The sequence below is a fragment of the Oratosquilla oratoria genome, chromosome 33, assembly GCF_046742065.1.
Source record: "Oratosquilla oratoria isolate Oo_2021 chromosome 33, ASM4674206v1, whole genome shotgun sequence".
Lineage (NCBI taxonomy): Eukaryota > Metazoa > Arthropoda > Malacostraca > Stomatopoda > Squillidae > Oratosquilla > Oratosquilla oratoria.
The window spans coordinates 21,360,565-21,384,032 of NC_134809.1; positions in this window are offsets into that span (position 1 = coordinate 21,360,565).

A 23,468-nucleotide genomic window follows, 5' to 3' on the forward strand; every position below is an offset into this window, starting at 1 on the left:
ATGTTAAATATTTAGTTATGTATTAAGACAAATGCTTTTATACGTGTTAGTGTCTTAGAGAAACCTCAAAACGAGACAAGAAAACAAAACAAAAAACAAAACAAAAAACAAACAAAAAACATTCACGTTTAAGCCTTTCTAATTTAAGACAAAGTTTTCTGTGGGGGAGATGGGGGTGGGTTCCTTATCTTTTTTTGTGACTAATGAAATAAAATTTAACCAAAGATTTAACAATGTTATTATTGACCTAAGCCAAACAGTTTTATATGGGTCAGAGGGACCTATATGCTGGAATGGGTAATCTGGCTTTGTTAATTTGTGTTGTTTCACTTTACTGAAGCGTGTAAAAATGCAATACATTCCCCTGATGAGACTGCATTATTTTCTCTAAAACTAACAGTAAATGAAACGCTGCCGGAAATTTAAATTAATATTTAGCGAAATTCGTGCTGCCCCATCCATTGTCATAGCAATCACTCAATATTGCAGCATCATTTGATAATGAAGTTTGATTAATTTCCTTAACTATATTGCGATGAATTTCCAACAGTGAATTAATTTTTTTGTGGTGATATGAACTGATGTTTGTTAAATCATCTAGTCATAGGACTAGCGCATTTTTTATAATTAATGTGATTAGTAGTGTATATCAGTAACATTCACTCGAATCAACTGAATGTTTAAGTAATCTTAGACAAAATAGAACAATGGACTCAAAAATGGCTAATGAAATTTAACCTAGAAAAATGTAAAGATGAATCAGCAACTATAATATTAAGTCAACAAGCTATTTTGGAAATATTAACCGAAGTGGATGATGAAAAGAATATTGGTGGAATGACTTTGAATTATCTAAGCATCATACTCGTACCTGCTTTACAGAAAACAAAAAGAATGTTGAGATCGACAGAACGAATCTTTGCCTTTAAAAGTTATTATTGGCCAACGCTTTGAATATGCTATTTCTATATGGTATCCATATTTAATCAAATACGCGGATAAAGTAGATTGGAAAGTGTACAACAGTGAAATACAAAACTCGTACTGAACATATGAAAAAACATACAAAAAATCGCTTGAAATGATTTAAACCTTTTGAAAAAGTTGTAAATCGATATAGACTTTGTCCTCATATGATGTTTATTATGCTAAAACTCAGTGGGGACTTAATGCAAGCTTTTAAAGTTTTAAGAGAAGTTGGCAACATAAAAAATTAGCATATTTTCACACTAAATGTTCACAAAACAAGAAATAATTCCCTGAAATTATCAGAACATAGATTTAAACTAAAATTAGGGAGAGACTATTCTGCCAACCACGTCATTGATGAACTGAACAAGCTTCCATCCGAAATAAGTAAATATAATACGACTATTAATTTTTTACTTAAATAAACACAGGGGCAACCTGTAGAAAGGAATATTACCACAACGCTGTAACTAATCCATAATGGGTATCAGTCCATAAATGAGGAGAAAATATTGAATTACAGCTCAATGTCGCTGATGTTGATGAGCACGATAACTAAAATTTGCCAAAGACCAGTGAAGATTTCTTTGTTTCTTTATTTATTTTTATTTATTTATTTATTTTTATTTTTATCTATTTATGTATTTTTTAGATAGCCAATATTTACTCGGGACCGGTTGGAGTACTGTAAGGGAGAGAGGATTGGGTGGACTATATATACCTGGATCTTGAGAAGGGCAATGACAGAGTACCTTATAATAGCTTTTTGTTGAAAACGGAGCATATTGGAGGTGAGTTACGTTAATGTGTAAACGATTTCCTGAAAGACCAGTACACGAAGGTAATAGCAAACGGACTGAGATGTCAGGGTGGAGATCAGTGAGTAGCGGAGTCCCACAGGGGTCTGTTTTAGCATTTTTATATTTTCAATAAGCATAAGAGACATGTTGAAAGGAACAACCATCTACACTAACAAGTTTGCAGGTGATGGGGAGATAATGAAGAGAATAAAGAATTAGATCACGAAGTTTTGCAACGAGGTGTAGACATGTTTACACATACATGAATTTAAATATGGTGGATGTTTTTAATGCAAAATATATAAAGTGGTGGAAATGGGTAAACTTTGTGGGTGAAACAACAGCAACAGCAGCAGCAGCATCATACAACAACAATAACAACAAGAACAAGAACAACAAGAAAAAGAACAACAAAAACACAAACAACAAAAACAACGCGAACAACAAGAACAACAACTACAACAACAACTATAAAATTATAAGAATGATGACGATGACGATAATGATGATGATGATATACTTGATCCGCCCTGAATATGCATCAATGGTGTATCCACCATCCGAAGTGCTTTCAAAGAGAAGTGATCAAATTGGTTTCCAGCTTTGCAGATGAAACGGATATGGGAAGATTAAAAGTTCTGGACCTAACGTCATTGAAAACAAAAAGAAAGGAAGAATGAAAGATGACTTGACAGCAATACTCAGATGATTAAAGAGAAGAGAAAAAAATGACAGAAAATATTTCTTGACAAGAGTCATGATGTCATTGGAGCAAATGAAAAAAAGATCACGTGTGATGCATACACACACACACACACGCGTGCGCGCGCACACACAAGAACATGCATGCGCTCGCACACACACACGCGCGCGCTCGCACACATACATGCACACACACACACACACACACACACACACACACACACACACACACACACACACACACACACACACACACACACAGGCACCCCTTCACGCCCTCTCCCACACACACACACACTCACGCACGCACGTACGCATGCGCACACGCACATACACACACGCACACCCACCCACGCGCACACACCCACGCACACACCCACACCTTCAACCACGCACACATCCACGCCCTCATCCACGCACACACCCACACTCACACGCACACACACACATACACACACACACACATACACACTCACACACACACACACACACACACACACACACACACACACACACACACATAGAACACACACACACACAAATCACACACATACACATGCATGCATGCATACACACACCTTTTCGCCTCTGTGCTCTTTATGAAGAGGAATAACCCTTTCTGGATTGCTTCAGTAACTCCTTCATATTTTTCCTGTACTAGCCCGCGACAGTTACGGCTGCTGTTAGGTTTGTTCTTTCTAATCTGCTGCTGCCAAGGCTATTTTATTCTTTATTTCCTGACACTGATGATGTTCTAATCACGTAAATGCCCTGTATTAGCATGCATTACGTGTGGCTTACCAGTTTTGTGGAATCGTATATGATTTTTGTGTTGTAATGGTAATTCCTTAACGCTTTCCCCTTAACAGGACAAATTACATGCGGTACAGTGGATCTGGTACTATTTATCTTTGTTTTAATCAGAGAATGATTGTCTCTTTTGCACGATCTGACAAATCCTTTGATCTGTGTTCCAGGCCATTCCAAAGCTGCCTTGTTAAAGAGGAATGAAAAAAATTCCACAATATTTCGTTTTTTTTCCATTAATGGTTGTTACTCTGTTCATAATTTTGAATTTTCTTTATCCTCGTATCAGTCTTTTGAAAATCCTAATTTTAGAAATTTTGAAACTATGTGGTCTATTTTGTCTCGCAAAACTTCTGCATTATATTAGTAAATTATCTTTGTTTTCAATACCTCTATATTTCGGACAAGGAAGGCTAGTTCTATTTATCATTGTTCCAACTATTTTCTTATTCTATAGTATATTGAAAAATGTGTACATATTTTAACATTCTAAGCTTATAGTTAAAGTTGATGGTTCTTGGGATTACAGTGAAAGCGTCATTTACATGTTTCAACCACAATCTCTTAATCATTATAATTTTGAAATTCCTTTTCTAATGTCTCCTAGAGGGAACATGTTGCTGCTCCGGTAAAAGGAAAGGAGAGACGAGGGTAGGGTAAGAGGGAAGGCGAAGGGGAATGGAGGGAGAGGAAAGCGAGGGAGGGATAGGGGAAGAAGAGAGAGGGAGTGGGGAGGAGAGACGAGGGTAGAGTAAGAGGGAAAGGAAAGAGAGGGAGGGAGAGGAAAGAGAGGGAGGGAGAGGGGAAGAAGAGAGAGAGGGAGAGGGGAAGAAGAGAGAGAGGGAAGTGACGGAGGGACAGGGGAAGAAGAGAGAGAGAGGGAGAGGGGAAGAAGAGAGGGAGGGAAAGTGGGAGGGGGAGAGCGGATAGAGAGGAAGAGAAAGGAATGTCGTTTTTTTTCAGACTCCACCGTAACTAAAACGGACACTTCAGTTCAACAACCTTTTATTATTTTTTATCGATCTGCGTAGGCTCTTTGTACGAATATATATTGGAAACGTTTAATCGCCAATAATCCTGAATGCCAGAAGCGTTTTATATCCTGAAAAATATGAATATGGATCGAGTGGACGTCATGAGCTTGGAAAAGGATAGCGGAAGCTTTTAGAATCTCACGCAAACATTACATGAATGTTCATCTTGGTGGTGACCCTCCGCTTTCAGAATCAACTTACGTGGTGTCCCTTGTCATCAAGATGCAGATATGTATTTTTTTATCAGTCAAAATCCCTTTCTGGTTTAATTTTGAACTTGGGGAAAAATCATCAGCTCGAACAAAAAAAAAAAAAAAAAAAAAATAAATAAAAAATCGTTCCTGCAGCGAAGACGGCGAAGGGTCTGTAGGAATTGCCTCGAGTTTCCTGTGGTCCTCCGGTAGCCTAGACGAAAGGACTGATTCAGTTCCTTGAGGTAGTGTCCAGTGCACTGGAACGGCTTTAGAATACAGACTAACTTTGCCGATTTTATTCTCGCTCATAGAGACTGACTTTAAATATATCTTACCTCAAAGAGGTCTTGATCAAAACGGACCCCTTTCAGATTTGTTCGTTCTCTCTAATGCGGAAACCTTCCGTAGCTTAAAAAAAAAAAAAAAAAAAAAAAAAAAAAAAAAAAAAAAAAAAAAAAAAAAAAAAAAAACATAATGGACGTCACTGTACTAAATGGTACGAGACAACAACCAAGCCCTCACCCCATCACTCTAGCACGTGGCCCTACTCTTAGGGCGTTTTAGATAGATAAATTCGTAAAAAGGCGATGACCTGTAGAAAGAAATGTAAACAAACATTCCTTGGCAAGTGACGATAGTGACAGAAGAGGAGAGAGAAGGTACGATGGTGGTCTTTGCGGTGATGGTGCTGAGGAAGATGATGATGCAGATGCTGGTGATAGTGGTGGAATATAAACGCTGCTGGTGGTGGGAGAGAGGGAGCTGAGGGATGAAGGTGGTGATAGTAGGCTCAGAGACGGAAATGAAACAAGTGGATAAAACGATGGTAATCTTGGTGTTGGTGATGAAAGTGGTTAAGGTGGTGATAGTGGTGATAGAGGCAGAAATATAGGGGTTACTGAATTTTATAATAATGATGGTGGCAGCGGTGGGAGAGAGGGAGCTGGGATATAAAGGTGGTGATAGTAGGCTCAGAGACGGAAATGAAACAAGTGGATAAAACCATGGTAATCTTGGTGCTTCTGGTGACGATAGTGGTTGAGGTTAAATCAAAGGTGGTGATAGTGGTGATAGAGCCAGAAATATAGGGGTTACTGAATTTCATTATAATGGTGATGGTCATGGTGGTTGCAGTGGTGGCAGCGATGGGAGAGAGGGAGCTGGGGTATAAAGGTGGTGATAGTAGGCTCAGAGACGGAAATGAAACAAGTGGATAAAACCATGGTGATCTTGGTGTTTCTGGTGACGAAAGTGGTTGAGGTTAAATCAGAGGTGGTGATAGTGGTGATTGAGCCAGAAATATAGGGGTTACTGAATTTTATTTTAATGATGGTGGTGGCAGCGGTGGGAGAGAGGGAGCTGGGATATAAAGGTGGTGATAATAGGCTCAGACACGGAAATGAAACAAGTGGATAAAAATCATGGTAATCTTGGTTAAATCAGAGGTGGTGATAGAGCCAGAAATATAGGGGTTACTGAATTTTATTATAATGATGGTGGTCATGGTGTTAGCAGTGGTGGCAGCGGTGGAAGTGGTTGAGTTTCTTGCACTCTGGGAACCATGAGCCTCACGAGGGAAGCTTTGCCAAGACAAACGAGACTGATGCCTCGTTTCATAACGTTAACAGTTCGCAGTTGTTGCCTCAGACACCTCAGTAAAATTAGAGGAGCAGCATGACTGGTTGTCGGAAAGATGTCATTTGAAAAAAAAAAAAAGGAAATTGATTTATATTTTTATTTCCATAAATTATTTGGCACGAAACTGTTCTTTTTATCTTGCTTCTTATTTTATTTTTTTCGCCTTCTCTAACCCCTTTTCCTTCTCTACCTCCTTCTCTTCCTCTACCTCCTTCTCCTTCTCTACCTCTTCCTCCTTCTCTACCTCTTTCTCCTTCTCTACCTCTTTCTCCTTCTCTACCTCTTTCTCCTTCTCTACCTCTTTCTCCTTCTCTACCTCTTTCTCCTTCTCCACTCTCTCCTTTTCTATCGCCTTATCCTTCTTCTCTATCCTCTTTTCCTTCTCTACCCCCTTCTCTTTCTCCATCCCCTTCTCCTCTACCACCTTATTCTCTATCCCTTTCGACTTCCCCTTTCCATTACCCTTTTCATTCTCCTTTTCATTCCCCTTTTCATTCTCCTTGTCATCCCTTTTCATTCCCCTTTCTACTTCCCCTTTTCATTCCCTTTTTTCATTCCCCTTTTCATTCCCTTTTTTATTCCCTTTTTTCATTCCCCTTTTCATTCCCCTTTTCATCCCTATTTCATTCCCCTTTTCATCCCTATTTCATTCCCCTTTTCATTCCCCTTTTCATCCTCATTTTTATTCCCCATTTCATTCCCCTTTTCATAGCTTTTCATTTTTCATTTCTTTTCATTCCCCTTTTTATTCCCCTTTTTATTCCCTTCATTCATTCCTTTTTTCGTTCCCTTTTTTCACTCCCTTTTTCCATTCCTTTTTTCCATTCCTTTTTTCATTCCCCTTTTAATTCCCATTTTTCATATCCCTTTCCATTCCCCTTTTAATTATCCTTTTCATTACCCTTTTCATTAACTTTTTCATTCCCCATCTCATTCTCTTCCTTCTTTGCCTTCACCTTCCCATTGTTCTCCTTATTATCTTGTTTTCTTTCAAATTTTTCTTATACTTTTTCCTCTTTTTATCCATACTTCGTTTGATCTTGTTTGATTTTTGGTATATTTTTTGCCATGATATAGGTCAATTATCCTTATTATGGCCAGGCTTATCGATAAACAGTAATCGCAGTTGCCGAACCAGAGATATATGAAACTCCGCCGTCTTTGAGTGAAGTCAGAAAGGTTGTGAATGAATGGAAAGACGACTGTAATTTGTAACGTCAGAGTGGTGTTGGTGAAACCCTAAGGTAAAGCGACGATTCGTAGATTGCATGCGATGGCGTCCAATGTTTGCAAGTTGGTTAAAATTCCGTCTCGTAGGAAAAAGGAGCCGTCTGGAAGGAGAAATGTTATCGACAGGAATGCTCCAATTACTGCGTTGTTACACTGCTAAATGTACTGTAGCGATGCTACTGTGAGAAGAGAAAGATATTTTGGCGAGTTCGTCTTCTTTATTGTAAGATAAGATTGAACTGATTTTACATGTGGCCAGGAATAGATATATATACTGCGTGGATAGTCACCCGTGGTGCGTAATTACATAATTGCACTGGATTAGGTTAGGTCGGGTCAAGCAGGGTCGCACTGTCAAAGTCGCGTCAGGTCTACCCATGTGGGCGACATAACGCACGTTCCATGCCACGTGGTTATCGTGGTTTGCACAGTATTCTGCATGATGCTCCCACATCTATTTCTGTTTTTTTTTTTTTTTCTCATCTGCTGAAGCTCGAGAGTCCTGAGCATTCTAGTTTTACGCCCGGTAAATCAATAGCTAATACGATCATAGCGTGCATGTCTTTTGGAGTGCTGACGTGGTTCAACAGGGGTTGCTAGTAAACTTGTATCAGTCGTAAAAAGGCGTTACAATTGGTGTATCGCAATTAGTTTTAGGATCTGATAATAAGCGGGATTCCTGCGAAGATTTTTTGAGCTCATGTATGACTTGCACACTGGAACAGTGTTATAAGGTATGGAGGAGGAACATTCGATTTCTTTCTTTTCACTACAAAAGTGAGGCATATATGCGTGGAATGATTATTGGGCATAGTTGTCGATTTATGTCATTGCAGAATATGCATTGGCAACTCAAAGCTCCTCTATCTTGACTTTCCTGATGATATTGTCATTCTTGCGGAATTGTTAGGGGATTTTTTTTTTTGCAGTCCTCCAGTCAATGCACGTGGAGCGGAATCATTGGGACCCAAGGCTTTCCTGATCATATTTTCATTCTTTCCTGATGATATTGTCATTCTTGCGGGATTTTTTTTTTTTTTTTGTGTGTGTGTGTGTGTGTGTGTGTGTGTGTGTGTGTGTGTGTGTGTGCAGCCCTCCAGATAATGCGCATGTAACGAGGACAATAAGGTTCTCATACTTTGATAATTTTTTTTATAATAGGCCATGTTAGCATGACCTTCACAGGATTGGCATGGTCCATAGTGTTTGTTTACTCAGTCGTTTATGCTCACTGCCTCGCTGTACGGTTGTGAGGTATGGACACTGAATACGGACTTGAAAACGAATCTTAGCGTCTTTGAGAACAAGTGCTTTCGGAGAATTATGGTGTATCATTTGTATTACATTGTATCAAAGCAGAAACTGACCTCTGGGCTTCAGTCAAAGCCTGTAAACAGCACAATTCGTGAGTGTAAATTCAGGCTTCTCTGATGTTGATCCTTCTCATAGGGTTGGCTTCATAAGAGAGAACTCTCGTTGGAAGAAGATCCGAAAGGGGAAATGCAGAACTCGTGGCTTGAGCAACTCGACCGATTCTGCCGTGAGCTGTTTAGGATGGGAAGTGCGAGTGCATGGGAGCTTGACGGAGGGACCGTGGAGGGAAGCATCACTGTGTAAATGCAGTGACGCGTCATGCGGCGTATTTCAGTGACAGAGCCTTGTGTGACATGATTTGTTAAAGTCACGCCTTCACTTGTAGCAACTTGTATATCTTTATATATTTATTATTACAAATAATGATACTTGTCAGCAGTTGCGATGCATCGTGTATATTCTGTTTTTGTAAATAATCCATATTAGTCACATACGCAATGTTATCTGTTACCAAAGGCTTTTGTCCATATTATTGTATAAACAATTGTTGCTATTTGTTTCTCTAGTAGATTTCTGAATATAGCTGCGATCAATTACATCTTACGTAGGAGGGAAAGAAAAACAAGAAATTATTTTCTTCATGTTATCTAGTCACCTATTATCTCTGGTTACAATATAATTCACAGTAATTATAGGAAATAATTGAACTGTAATCAAAAACTATTCAAGTCATGGATCTCTTAATCTGGTTAAGCAACAGACAATAGAGTCGTGATTTATCCCCTTCTTCTTTCTTAAGGTGAGTAAGACCTGCCATAATTACAAAGGACTACAAAAGCGGAGCATGCCGACGGGAGACCTTTTGGTCCATATCTAGGTCGGATGCGAAAAAACAATAATAATGAATAATTAAAACTAAAAATGTAAATAACAAATAAAATACATATATGCATAGGTATAGTTAAATAATAAACAAGCAGGTAAATAGTAAATGATGATAAATTGACATATAATTAATAATAAATGAGAATCAAGCAGACAAATGATAACAAAACAAAAACAAATAATATGAAATAAATGATAATCATTACAGCATCTTGCTTAGGTGTTACAAACACACATAGAGGGATATACTTCCATATACTCGTTCAGAATTTGCATAATTTCGACATAATGAATTAATTCTGACAAATGATTTTTAAATGTGCTGCAACGCATTGGCCGCTTTTAGTGCTGCTTTTGTTCAGCGACTTGTTGCTTCAATATCCTTCGTGTGGCGGTTTCTCCCATTCTTTTAGCTAATTCATACACACAAGAATTTATTTATTCACCCATTAGCCTATCCATTCGTTCGTTCATTCATTCATTCATTCATTCATTCATTCATTCATTCATTCATTTGATTAAGCATTCTTCCACCTTCTGAACGGAAAGTCTATCGGCACGTGACCTGTTGGAATATCTCCTTTACTGTTGCACAGCAACGAAGCCAACGTTCCATTCCCAGTCTCCCTCACTTTAGGCCTTGCACTCATGCTAACATGTTATTATGATAACACACACACACACACACACACACACACACACACACACACACACACACACACACACACACACACACACAGACACACACACACAGATACACACACACAGATACACACACACACACACACACACACACACACACACACACAGACACAGACACACAGACACACAGACACACAGACACACACAGACACACACAGACACACACAGACACACACAGACACACACACACACACACACACACACACACACACACACACACACACACACACACACACACACACACACACACACACACACACACACAGTCTAGATAAAACGAGATATGAAGACGGGACACCACGAGCATAGCTCCCCTTCCCGTAAAATACAACTAGGTAAATACACACACACACACACACACACACACACACACACACACACACACACACACACACACACACACACACACACACACATACAGACAACATACACACACATACAGACAACATACACACACATACATACAGACAACATACACACACACACACACATACAGACAACATACACACACACACACACAGACAACATACATACACACACACACACACATATATATATATATATATATATATATATATGTATATATATACATATATATATATATATGTATATATATATATATATATATATATATATATATATATATATAGACACTCAAACGCTGAAGTACACCGAAAGAAATGCGCAGATAGATATACTAAAACAAGCTCACGCATATGCATGAGTACATACACACACATGCACACCCATGCACACATGCACGTACGCACGCACACATGCACGCATCCCCCACACACACACATGTACTTGTATGTACGCACGCATTCATATACAAATACATAAGCTAACACACACTATGTATTAATGTGCGTTTATTCCTGTGTGCACATATGTGTACCTATGTCCATCTGTCACGCAGACGAGGCTTCATACCTGAGCTCGAGCCAACAAACTTCTTGTTTTCGTTCTTCTTCTCTTCCTTGCCCTTCCTCCTCCTCCTCCTACTCCTCCTCCTCCTCCTCCTCCTCCTCGTTCTTCTCCCTCCTGACCTCCTGTCTCTTTTTTGTCCTCCTTTTCCTAATGCTGTCCTTACTACGTTTCTTCCCCCATATCCAAATCCTCTTTACTTTATTATGTCTTCACCAGTTTTTTTCTTCTTTTCTCATGTCCTCTTCCTCCTCGTGTTAAAGTTTTTCCTTCTTTTCTTCCTTCTCTACCTCTTTCTCTTCCACATATTACTTAACGTTCCTCCCTCCTCCACTTTCTATTCTCTTCTCTCTATTTCCTCCTCTTCGTCCATTTTCTCTTCCACTTTTCCTATCTATTTCTATACTCCAAGGCCTCTTCTTTCTCTAATTCCTTTATCTCTAAATCTCCTCCTGTTCTTTATTTTTAATCTTAGTCTTTCTCATCCTCCAGCTCCTGTCATTCTATATACAACTATTATCCCTCCTTTTCCTACTACTTCTCCTGTTCCTATTCCTAACGCTACAGCTGTTACTTCTTCTTCCTAATAATAGCCCACTCTCTTTTGTTGTGTTCAACGGCTCCAAATCTGTCTACTACCAAAGTTAAGATCTCAAACTTCCCCGTTGTGTGTGTGTGTGTGTGTGCGTGTGTATGTGTGTGTGTGTGTGTGTGCGTGTGTATGTGTGTGTGTGTGTTTGTATGTGTGTGTGTGTGTGTGTGCGCGCGCGTGTATTTACCTAATTGGGTCCCGTCTCCTATCTTCTAATTTTCTAACATACCTAGACTCAAATTCATGTACAATTCTAATTTAATATATATCCTTGATATCCAATTAGCTTAGTGTGTGTGTGTGTGTGTGTGTGTGTTGTATGTGTTTGTGTGTTCGTTTGTTTGTTTTCGTGTGTTTGTGTTTTTCCTTTATTTCTGATTCCGCCTCGCGTCCTTGACAGCTGTGAACCAGGTCTTCGGCACCTGAGGGGAGAAGGAGGGGGAGGGGGAGGGGGACTGGTGGGAAAGGAAGGGGGAAAGGTACGTTGCCAAGACGACAGAACTTGTGGAGACAAAGCGCCCCCGAAGGCAAGACATGTCTTCTTCCCGCTTGGGCTTGAGACGAATTGTCCCCAAGTGCTCGTAGGGCGAGGCCTTCCTGGGTCCAATTGTCCCTACACCAGAAGGCTCTGTTCTCAGATAAATAGAATTGTTTGTTAAAACTAGGATGAAAGTATTGACGAACAGTTATTTATGTTCTATGGGGTCATCGAGACGGAGTAGGGATTTCAAAATGCGAAGGTTTCTTTCAGCAGAAAAAATTGATGGTAGTCATAACACACACAAATACACATGCAGACACGCACGCGCGCGCGCACACACACACATACACACACACACACACACACACACACACACACACACACACACATATATATATATATATATATATATATATATACACACACATACACACACACACACACACACACACACACACACACACACACACACACACACACACACACACACACACACACACACACACACACACACACACGAACACAGAGAAAGAAAGAGAGAGAGATTTCACATTATTTACTTTTCTCTCGTACAAGCATACTGTGAGGCATAGAACCACCGTGATATCACGTTTCTACTGCTGACAGAATAAGGTATAAATACTTGGCAACCCATTTGATTCTACCTCAATTTTTTTTAATTTCTTTTCTTTCGTAATGAAAATTTTTGCTTTTATTGGTCTCATGGGGACACTAAGTTTTCTCTAACACATTATGCAATGGTCATAAACTAGTAAAACTTTATTAATGTAAGATGTACAAGGACTCCTTTCAATAAAGAGAAAAATAGTAATTTGAATTAGAACCAGGTAGGGTCGTAAGGAAAGGAAAATTGTAAATGCGAGACGTTGTCATAGGTGTTTGCTAAGTAAACGCGACAGGTACGCTAACGGTCGCGTTAATCAGCCAGTTCGCCTCGTCGCCGAACCAAGATCCCAAAGAGCGTTGAAATCATAGCTTCTGATGAGGATCTCGCTACATTTATTCACCATCCTGCTAATCTCCCAGGTACACACCCGGAGATCGTATACGTTTCTCCTTTCAAACAACTCCTAGAGTTTGTATTTTGGTATGATTAGATGGATGAGTTTGACAAACCTGAGTTGATTACGTGGATGATGATAACATATTTTCTATTATGACGGCGTTCTCTACGTAGTTCATTCTGCCTCACGTGTAATTCAGTCTACGGTAAGACACTTTTGAAGTTATTAATACATAAATGAAGACCTTTTCTTATCGTTATTTAATGTCCACTTAAACTATGGGAGCTCTGTTATTGCATATATATACGATACGCATTGTGTGTTTATGTGCACGTGCGTACATATGTGTACATTACTCAGCGTTCGAAGGAACCGTTTCTTCCCATGTACTCCAACGTTCATCTGAACAAGATGATCAGCACAGTCTAGAACGGTATTTCCTAACTTTTACTTCAGGCGACCCTAATACGATCTTTATATGAACGCGACCACACTAATCTATTGTAAGGTCATAAAAGACAAAGTTAACATAATTTAATATTATTATAGCAACAAGAATTTAAAAAATTTAACTTGCAAGATGTCTTGGCGACCCCAGGAGGAAAACACGCTTGACGGGGTCGCGACCCTAGGGTTGGGAAAGCAGTGGACTAGGACCAAAAACCCTGAAGTATGTCACTGGGTTGGAGGTGCAGAGAGAAACGCGCGGCCTCTAGGTCTTAGTGGACAGCAGCTGCCTCTTGAGAGCGACGCCAAAGTGACGAGACTTTATGAGCTTGTCCCGACGGCGCGGCCTTCCCGGCAGACTCTCCCGTCCTCAGCACCTTCTGGTACCAGAAGTAGACCCAAAAACACAGATGTTGTGGACAGGGAACTGGGTGCAGACTATATTAGAGGAAGGAGGGAGAGGAGGAAAGGGAGAGGGAAAAGGAAGAAAGGCAGTGGGTGGAAGGAAGAGGAGGATTAGAAAGAAGAGAAGAAGCCAAAGGAAAGAGAGCATTATTATCATTAAGGGCATGCATGCATGCTCAACCCAGTAGTCGCTGAAGTTTTGTTTGCAGGTGCCCTCGTGTGTACATTACTCTGTGTGTGTGTCTGTGTCTGTGTTTGGACAAATATATGTTTATCTTTGTCCATTTGTGTGTGTGTGTGTGTGCGCGCCCGCGCGCGTGTGTGTATGTGTGTTTGTGTGTATGTATGTGTGTGAGTGAGCCTGCATATGCGTATGCATAGTGTGTGTGCACGTGTGTGTTTGCGCGCGCGTGCATGTGTTTGTGAGTGCGCATGTATATGCGCACTCACAAACACATGCATCATGTGAGTGTGCATGTGTGCGTGTCCATACATGTGTGTGTGCGTGCGCGTACAGAACATATATTTTGTGTGAGAGGTTTCTCTTCTCATTCCCCATCTCTCGTCCTGGCGTCATCATTTGTCATGAACTCGCCTATAATTTAACCATTTATTTTCATCAAAGCTATTGGAGTGTTCGTGCCTTTTCCTTTCATCCACAGGTAACTGAAGACTGTTAATCTTTTTCTGTGAATATATTTCATCGGATTTACAGGCCTGTGTTGAGCGTGTTACTCCTATTAATTTTCTTATTCTCGTTTGTTTCCTAATGTTTCCCCAGTCTCAGATGGCAGAACCTGGAGACTCGTAACTTATCCTACAGTATTTCTGTTTTGTTTATTCCTTTAGCTTTATTTATTCATTATTTATTATTTGTTATTTGATATTTATTATTTATTATTTATTTATTTACATTTATTTATAACTTTGCCTGCAGTATTTCTTTTTTGTTTTTTCTTTTATTTTTATTTATTTATTATTCATTATTATTTATTATTTATTTATTTATTTATTTATTTATCTATTGTAAATTCTTGTTAGAAGGCTCAGTGCTACTTTAAAATACCCCCATCTACGTCTGAGGAGCCAGCACTATTATCATATTCGTATTCAACGTGTTTATAGATAATTTTAACATTTCATAACTAACCATGTTCTCATTTTACATATCTCAGTGACCATCTTCGTTTACATTTTCGCGTGTGTAGATCCATGGTGTATCTATTTTGAAAGAAAATACTTTAAAAAAACACAAGAGCCAGGTGACAAAAGTGATGACAAATATATTGCTCATAACTGTCGCGCGACTAGACCTTCTCACTATCTTACTGCATATACGTTATTCAACAATCTCTTTTCATGCATGTCCTAAGACATTGGCGAGTTCAGTTCACAATTATGGCGAAATGATTCAGTGCAGTAAGACAGATACGGCGCCGCTATGGTGCGTTCGATTTTGTTCAGATTTGTGAGTACGAAGGCTCAAGTTAAATCACACAACAAACAAGTATAACAACCATCAGCTCTCCGGCTCTCGCTTTACATAAGGGCCCAGTCATACCAAGCTTACGACCTGTTTCCGACCACCGGCGACCAGAGGCAGAGATATATAGACAGACAGATATATAGAAAAATAGATATGTTGCGAAAGAGAGACATAGAAAGAGAGGTAGAGATAAAGAAAAATAGTGATATAGATATAAATAGATATATAGATATACATATAGAGAGATAAAGATCGTGATATAGACAGAGGGAAATATAGAGATATAGATAGACAGACATATATATATAGAAATAAGCAGAGGTGAACATACCTTAGTTGTGTACTTGACTGAACATTCTCGAAAAATTAATTCCACTATGGTCAGATGTGCTTAGGAATGGAAAAAAAAAAACTATGGGACTATGCCACTGTTGTGTTTATTGTACCTTAAAAATACGTGGGATGGAATTTGGTATTACACAGAAAAGGTTCATCAAAACTCCTCGTAAATGGTTTCATATTGTATCGGGAAGTAAACGAGTTGGTTTATTTTGTCTTGTTGGACCTGCTGTGTTTACAGACGAAGAATATAAATGTAAATTAGAAATGTTCACCTTTGATGTTTCACTGGGTGTGTGTATGTAGTATGTATATGTGCATGTGTATGCACATATATACTGTATGTATATATATATATATATTATATATATATGTGTGTGTGTGTACTCGTATAATTGTGGGTGGGTGTGGGTGTAATTCACCTTGGTCTTGGATCACGTGTTGGACTCATGATCGACAACTATTACCCTCCCGAATGAAAGCTCGGAACTCATGTGTGTGTGGGGGTGTGATTCACTTTGGTCTTGGATCACGTGTTGGACTCGTGATCGACAACTATTACCCTCCCGGATGAGAGCTCAGAGCTCGTGTGTGTGTGTGTGTGTGTGTGTATTCACCTTGGTCTTTGGATCACGTGTTTGATTCGTGATCGACAGCTATTTCTCTCCCGGAAGAGAGCTCAGAGCTCGTATGACCGATCTCTGGGTTATGCTATGACCTTACACACACACACACACACACACACACACACACACACACACACACACACACACACACACACACACACACACACACACACACACACAACTCCCCGCCCACGAGAGTCGGAGTAACGAACCGAAGCGCATTGATACCGAAATAATTTCGGCCCTGGGCAGGATTCGAACCAGGTACTGCCGGCACCACCGTACTGGCAGTCCTGTACTCTATCAACCGCGCCACCGAGTCGTGTGTGTGTGTGTGTGTGTGTGTGTACGCTTGTATATGTTTATCAATTAATCCGTTGCTCTCGTTACACGAGAAAAGCTGCTCCTAGCTAAACAGCAAAAGCCACCGGATTGGCTTCTAAGTCAGTTAAGGAAGATACATTGCGTTTCTGTTTTCTGGGCATGCCTGAGGTGGGGTAGCGTGAGATGAGGTGGTCGGTTTCTTGTTTGTAATTGCTGCATCTGGGCCAGTTTGTGTCCGTGGCTGGACCTATTCTGCGTTGGCATTATTTTAATGCCGGGTGATGACCTTAACGTGGTCTTACTAATTTAGTTCTCGTTTCTTTTAGAAGAGATTTTTCTGTGGAGATAATTGCTGGATGTGACTGACACAGTTAAGTAGTGGCTGGTCTTAGAAATAGATGTTGTCCATAAATCTTCTCTAATGCAGAAAGCTTAGATAATGGCTTGATTTTCCTGATGAAATGGCAATTTCTCAAGGTTGAGATGCTTGTTTATTGACCTGTGTGAGTGGTGTTCCTGCGGTCTACGAACTGGTCGTCTTGGTGTAATATATTGGCGATGCCATCCTGTGATACAGCTAACTTGTGTCTATCTGCTCCTGTGTTCTGACATATCGATAACGGGATGTTTGTGTAGTGCTTCGTCGGTTTTAGTAGAGTATGTGTTTTCCTGGAAGGCTGGATTGACTTGAGCAATTTCATCAGCTGAAATAAAATGCGTGAGTGTGTGTGTGTGTGTGTGTGTGTGAGAGAGAGAGAGAGAGAGTTTCACCATAGTCTTTGGATCACGTGTTGGACTCGTGATCGACATTATTTCCATCCGAAAGAGAACCCAGAGCTTGTATATGACCGATCTATGGGTAATGTTGTGACCTTACACGCACATACCCTAACTTCCCGTCCACGAGAGTTGGAGTAACGACTCGCAGTGCAGTGATACTGAAATTATTTCAGCCCTGGGTGTGCATGTGCGTGTGTGTATGTGTGTGTGTGTGTGTTCGTGTTCGTGTGTGCTGCGTTTAGCTTCAATCTCTCCTCGTATGTACAAAGAACCGCACATCCTTAATCCAACAATCCTTTTGATTATTACTTAGCAATGACCATCCGAACCCTGGAATTAAAAGTAACTCCTTTAGACGCAATTAAGAGCTCTGGATATGTAGATAAGACTTAAGTGTTAAACAAAATGAAACATCGGTGATGTGTTTTGAAATGTGACTTGAAACTTGTGACACGTATTGGTATGCAGGAATGTGTCGATAGGTTTTACACACGCCTGATATGGGTTCTTAACGGTTGTCAAAATCACTTGAGAATTGCAGTCATGTTAACAAACACTGCGGGAGGATAATAAATGGTGTTGTTTATATCTATGCCCATCACAGCCGTTAAAATAAGTCTCGTATTATTATTCATACTTCATTTTACACACACACATAAACATATATATATAATATAATATAACACATACATACACACACACACACACACACACACATATATATATAAATATATATATATATATATATATATATATATATATATATATAATATGTAGACACGCGCACACACACACACACACACACACACACACACACACACACGCACACACACACGCACACACACAGAGGTGGACAAATAAGGAAATCGGAAGCCTAATTATATTAGATACACAAATAAAATACAGTAAGAAAGGAAAAAAGTGAATTAATAGATAAAGAAATAGATGAATAAAAGTAAAAAAAATACTAACTAATTACGTGCTAGATAGGCTTAATTAACTATTAGGTTGACTCTTCTCTGAATAAAGATCGTATAAAATGTGGTCTAGATTATTCATGGAATTTATTTTTCCCAATTTTTCACGTTCAGCTGAATAAAATCGTCTGACAATTGGTGGAAAGAAATTTGTTGCCGGTCTGGGTCCCTCAAAATCGTTAAGGATGGTGTGAGGGTGGTGGTGGTTGGGAGTGGGGAGGTGGCTGCTGGCAAGGTTTCAGTCATTCTAACCTTCCCTCATTAAGCTTTCAGGAATTTCTCACGTGAACAAGCACACACACATATGTAAGCACGCCTCATATGCGTGTATACATGTAAACGCGTGTGTGTATGTATATGTATGCATGCTATGTATGCATGTACGCGCATGCACGCATGCAGGCACACAAACACATACACACTCACACTCACATGCACACTCATAAACAGACACACTCACAAAGACACCCTCACAAAGACACCCTCACAAAGACACACTCACAAAGACTCACTCACAGACACACTCACACAGACACACTCACACAGACACGCGCGCACACACACACACACACACACACACACACACACACACACAGACACACACACATATACACGCACTCATACACACACACACACACACACACACAGACACACACACAGACACACACACATATACACGCACTCATACACACACACACACACACACACACAGACACAGACACACACACATATACACGCACTCATACACACACTCACACACACACACACGTACGCACACACACACTCACGTGCATCAATGCACGTCACATATGCACACATATACAAGAATATTTTTAGGCGACCATCGATGATTATATTTGGCTGTTTCTTGAGTTTCTGCCCTCGTTCGTATTTTCGTCACAGTCATTGACAAGTAACATCACATATATACTGCCTGCCTGACAGCATTGTCACGCGCGGGCTGGCGGTGGCCTCTTTAGACGCGTATAAAGTAAGACGAGATCGACTATATCCATGGCGTGGAGTGTGATCAGGAGTGATTTGCTTTTGCTGGCAAGATTTTATTTATTTATTTATTTATTTTTTCATCAGCGAATAATACGGAAATAGTATTTTCATAAGTTGTGCGTACTTTTTTCTCTTTGGGGTTTAGAAGTTTATTTATATACACACCTGTATATATATATATATATATATATATATATATATATATATATATATATATATATATATATCCTATTCGCGTTCCATTGTATATGAATGTGTCAATGTACAGTATATGTTTTTGTACATTTTTTGTATGTGTAAGTTGTACATGGGTATGCATTTGTTTGTGTAATTGGGTGTATGAGTATTACGCGTTTCTTACAGAAAATACATATATTGCATACATTTGTTTGTGTGTGTGTGTATGTGCGTGTGTGCACGCGCGTGTGTTTGTGCTTGCAGGCGCGTGTTGGCGTAATTCGATAAGACCTATGCCTCAAAGCATCAAAATATTCTCTCAAGGGGGCATAAATCCTATCTATGGGCAGAAAAGTTTGATTAATTATTTTTCGATTTGTCCTTCTCAAACTGTGATAAAGGAGCTAATGGACCAGAAGGATCCGCGGAGAAAGAAAACGGAAGCAAAGAGATCATCCTAATTGTGGTCATCAGTTATGCAAACACCAGAAGGTTCTTGAGACCCCCCACCCCCACCCCACCCCAACCCCACCCCCACCCCCCACCAATCTTTCTCCGCCTTCTGCTTCTTCTTATTTCTTCACCTCTCCCTCCTCCTCCTCCTCCTCTCCTCCTTCTTCCTTCACCGCTTCCTCCTATTCCTCTCCTCCTTCTTCCTTCACTGCTTTCTCCTTCTTTCTCCGTTTCCTCCTCCTCTCCTCCTTCTTCCTTCACCGCTTCCTCCTCCTCCTCCTCCTCCTCTCCTCTCCGCTTTCTGCTTCCCTTCTTCCTTCACTACTTCCTCCTCCTGTCCTCCTCCTTCCATCAACGCTTCCTCCTCCTCCTCTCTCCGCCTTCTGCTCCTTCTTCCTTCACTGCTTCCTGCTCCTCCTCTCCTCCTTCTTACTTCACCGTTTCCTCCTCCTCCTCTCCTCTTTCTTCCTTTTCCGCTTCCTCCTCCTTTCCTCCTCTTTCCATCACCGCTTCTTCCTCCTCCTCTCTTTCTTCTTCCTTCACAGCTTCCTCTTCCTCTCCTTCTTCCTTCACCGCTTCCTTCTCCTCCTCTCCTTCCTTCACCACTTCCTCCTCCTCTCCTCAGTGCCTTCTGCTCCTTCTTCCTCCACTGCTTCCTCCTCCTCCTCCTCTCCTTCTTCCTTCACCGCTTCCTCCTCCTCCTCTCCTCCTTCTGCTTCTCCTCCTTCTTCCTTCACCTCTTCCTCCTCCTCCTCTCCTCCTTTATCCTTCACCGCATCCTCCTCCTCTCCTCCTTCTTCCTTCACCGCTTCCTCCTCCTCTCCTACTTCACCTTCAATACGTCTTTCACTCCGTGCTCTGTTTCTCTAAACTCGTATATTTTCTCTTCCTCTTCCTCTTGCTCATCTCGTTCCTTCTCCACCTCCTTATGTACCTCCCTCTCCTCTTGTAAGTCCTCCTCCTCCTTTTCCTCTCTTTTCCTCTCCTGCTCTTCTTCTTCCTCCTACAACTCCTACTTTTCCTTCTCCTCTCCTTTCTCTTTCTCTGTTTCTTTTGTCCCCTCCTTCCCTCCTCCCCATCTTCCCCTCTTCCCCTTCTCCCCCTCCTCCCTGTCTTACTCTACTCCCCTCCTCTCCCTCCTCACCCTCACCCTCCTCCTTCTCACCCTCCTTCTCCTCCTCACCATCCTCCTCCTCACCCACCTCCCCATCCTTCCCATGCTCTCCTCCCCATCTTCTCCGTCACCCTCCCCTTCCTCTTTTTTCCACTTCCTCCACCTCCCCTCCCTTCCTCCCCACCTCCTTCCCTCCCATCCTCCCAACCTCCTTCCCTCCCCTCCTCCCCACCTCCTTCCCTCCCCTCCTCCCCACCTCCTTCCCTCCCCTCCTCTCCACCTCCTCCTCCTCCCCACCTCCCCTCCTCCCCTCCACCTCCCCTCCCCTCCTCCCCACCTCCTTCCCTCCCCTTCTTCCTCTCCTCCTCTTCCATCCTCCTCCTCCTCCTCCTCCTCTTCCTCCTCTTCCTCCTCTTCTCCTTCTCCCACGTGCTCCTCCACCCTCCCAATTTTCCCTTCCTTTCCGACCACTTCGTCTTCATCACCCTCTCCCTAATCATCATCTTCTTCCTACCCATCCTTCCCCTCCTCTTCCTCTTCAACCTTCTGTCCTTCCTCTCCCTCCTTTCACTCCTCTACATTCTCTCCCTTCATTCCCTCCTCCACTTCCTCTACCTCCTTCAAGTTTTCTTCTTATGTGTCGTGTGCTTTTTCATTTACTAAGGAACTTAGTCTTGTCATCATCCTGTAGTGTAGACAAATACAATCGCACAAGCACACACACACACACGCACACACACACACATCTTGTCATCATCCTGTAGTCTAGACAAATACAATCGCACAAGCACACACGCACACACACACGCACACACACACACACACACACACACACACACACACACACACACACACACACACACACACACGTACATGCACGTGTACCTTCGCACACACGCACGCTTGCACACGCACACGCACACGTACGTGCACGTACACACACACACACACACACACACACACACACACACACACACACACACACACACATACACGAACAACACTCACGTACGACACACGATACGTGACAAATATTAATTTGCTGAGTGAGAGGGAGCGATGGCGGAGGGGGCGGGGGTTGCTGCAATGTCACAAAATAAATGGAGTCGAAAGGAGTCGAAAGAAAATAGAATTAAAGTTTGTTCCGCCTAATTTGTTGGAGATTTGTTTTGAATAATTAGTTTGCATTATGTTGCAACGGCTTGGGAAAGGGGGGGGGGGCTGATGGGCTGGAGGGGGGGTCTCAGTCTTGCTCGTAAAGCCATCTTCACATATTTTCGTTGCCAGGAACTACATAAGCGCCCCCTCGTCTTGAACGGCATCTGTGTTGATCGGGACCCAAACTTCAAATGGCTGAATTATCCGGCGTTTGTTACTCCTTATATATATATATATATATATATATATATATATATATATATATATATATATATATATATATATATATATATGTTTTCCTTAAGGGTGTTGGCTTCTTTTTGTGTCGTTAGACAGCCGGTAGGTGGTTGAATTCAGATAATCTCTTTCTCCTTTCCTTCTTCCTCCCGTTCTCTTGTCCTTTTATTTATTTGTTTATTTATTTATTTGTTTGTTTATTTTTATTTTATTTATTTATTTATTTGATTTAACTATTTACTCTTTATTATTATCATTGTTGTTATTTTTATTTTTCTATTTTATTATTTTTATCCATTTGTTTTTATTTATCTATTTACTTGTTTATTTTTTATTTATTTTTTATTCATTATTACTATTTTTTTAGGAAAAACCGCTTATAGGGGCACAAATTGTGAAGTACTAAGTTCAATTTTGACTCAACCGTTCCATCCAGGGTGGTTGTCCTCTTTCTATATTTCATGCGAACAGAAGCCTTCACCTTTGCCCTGTGTATTACGTGAGCTAAAGCAAATAGTGTGGGAGTCCCCTGAACTCGTTGGGGATCGAACCTGGTCATACGTGGCTATGAGAAAAGGTCAAAATCCAGTGTGCTCAGGTGTTGGGGAGACGGGAATATGGGGATGAGAGGTGACTG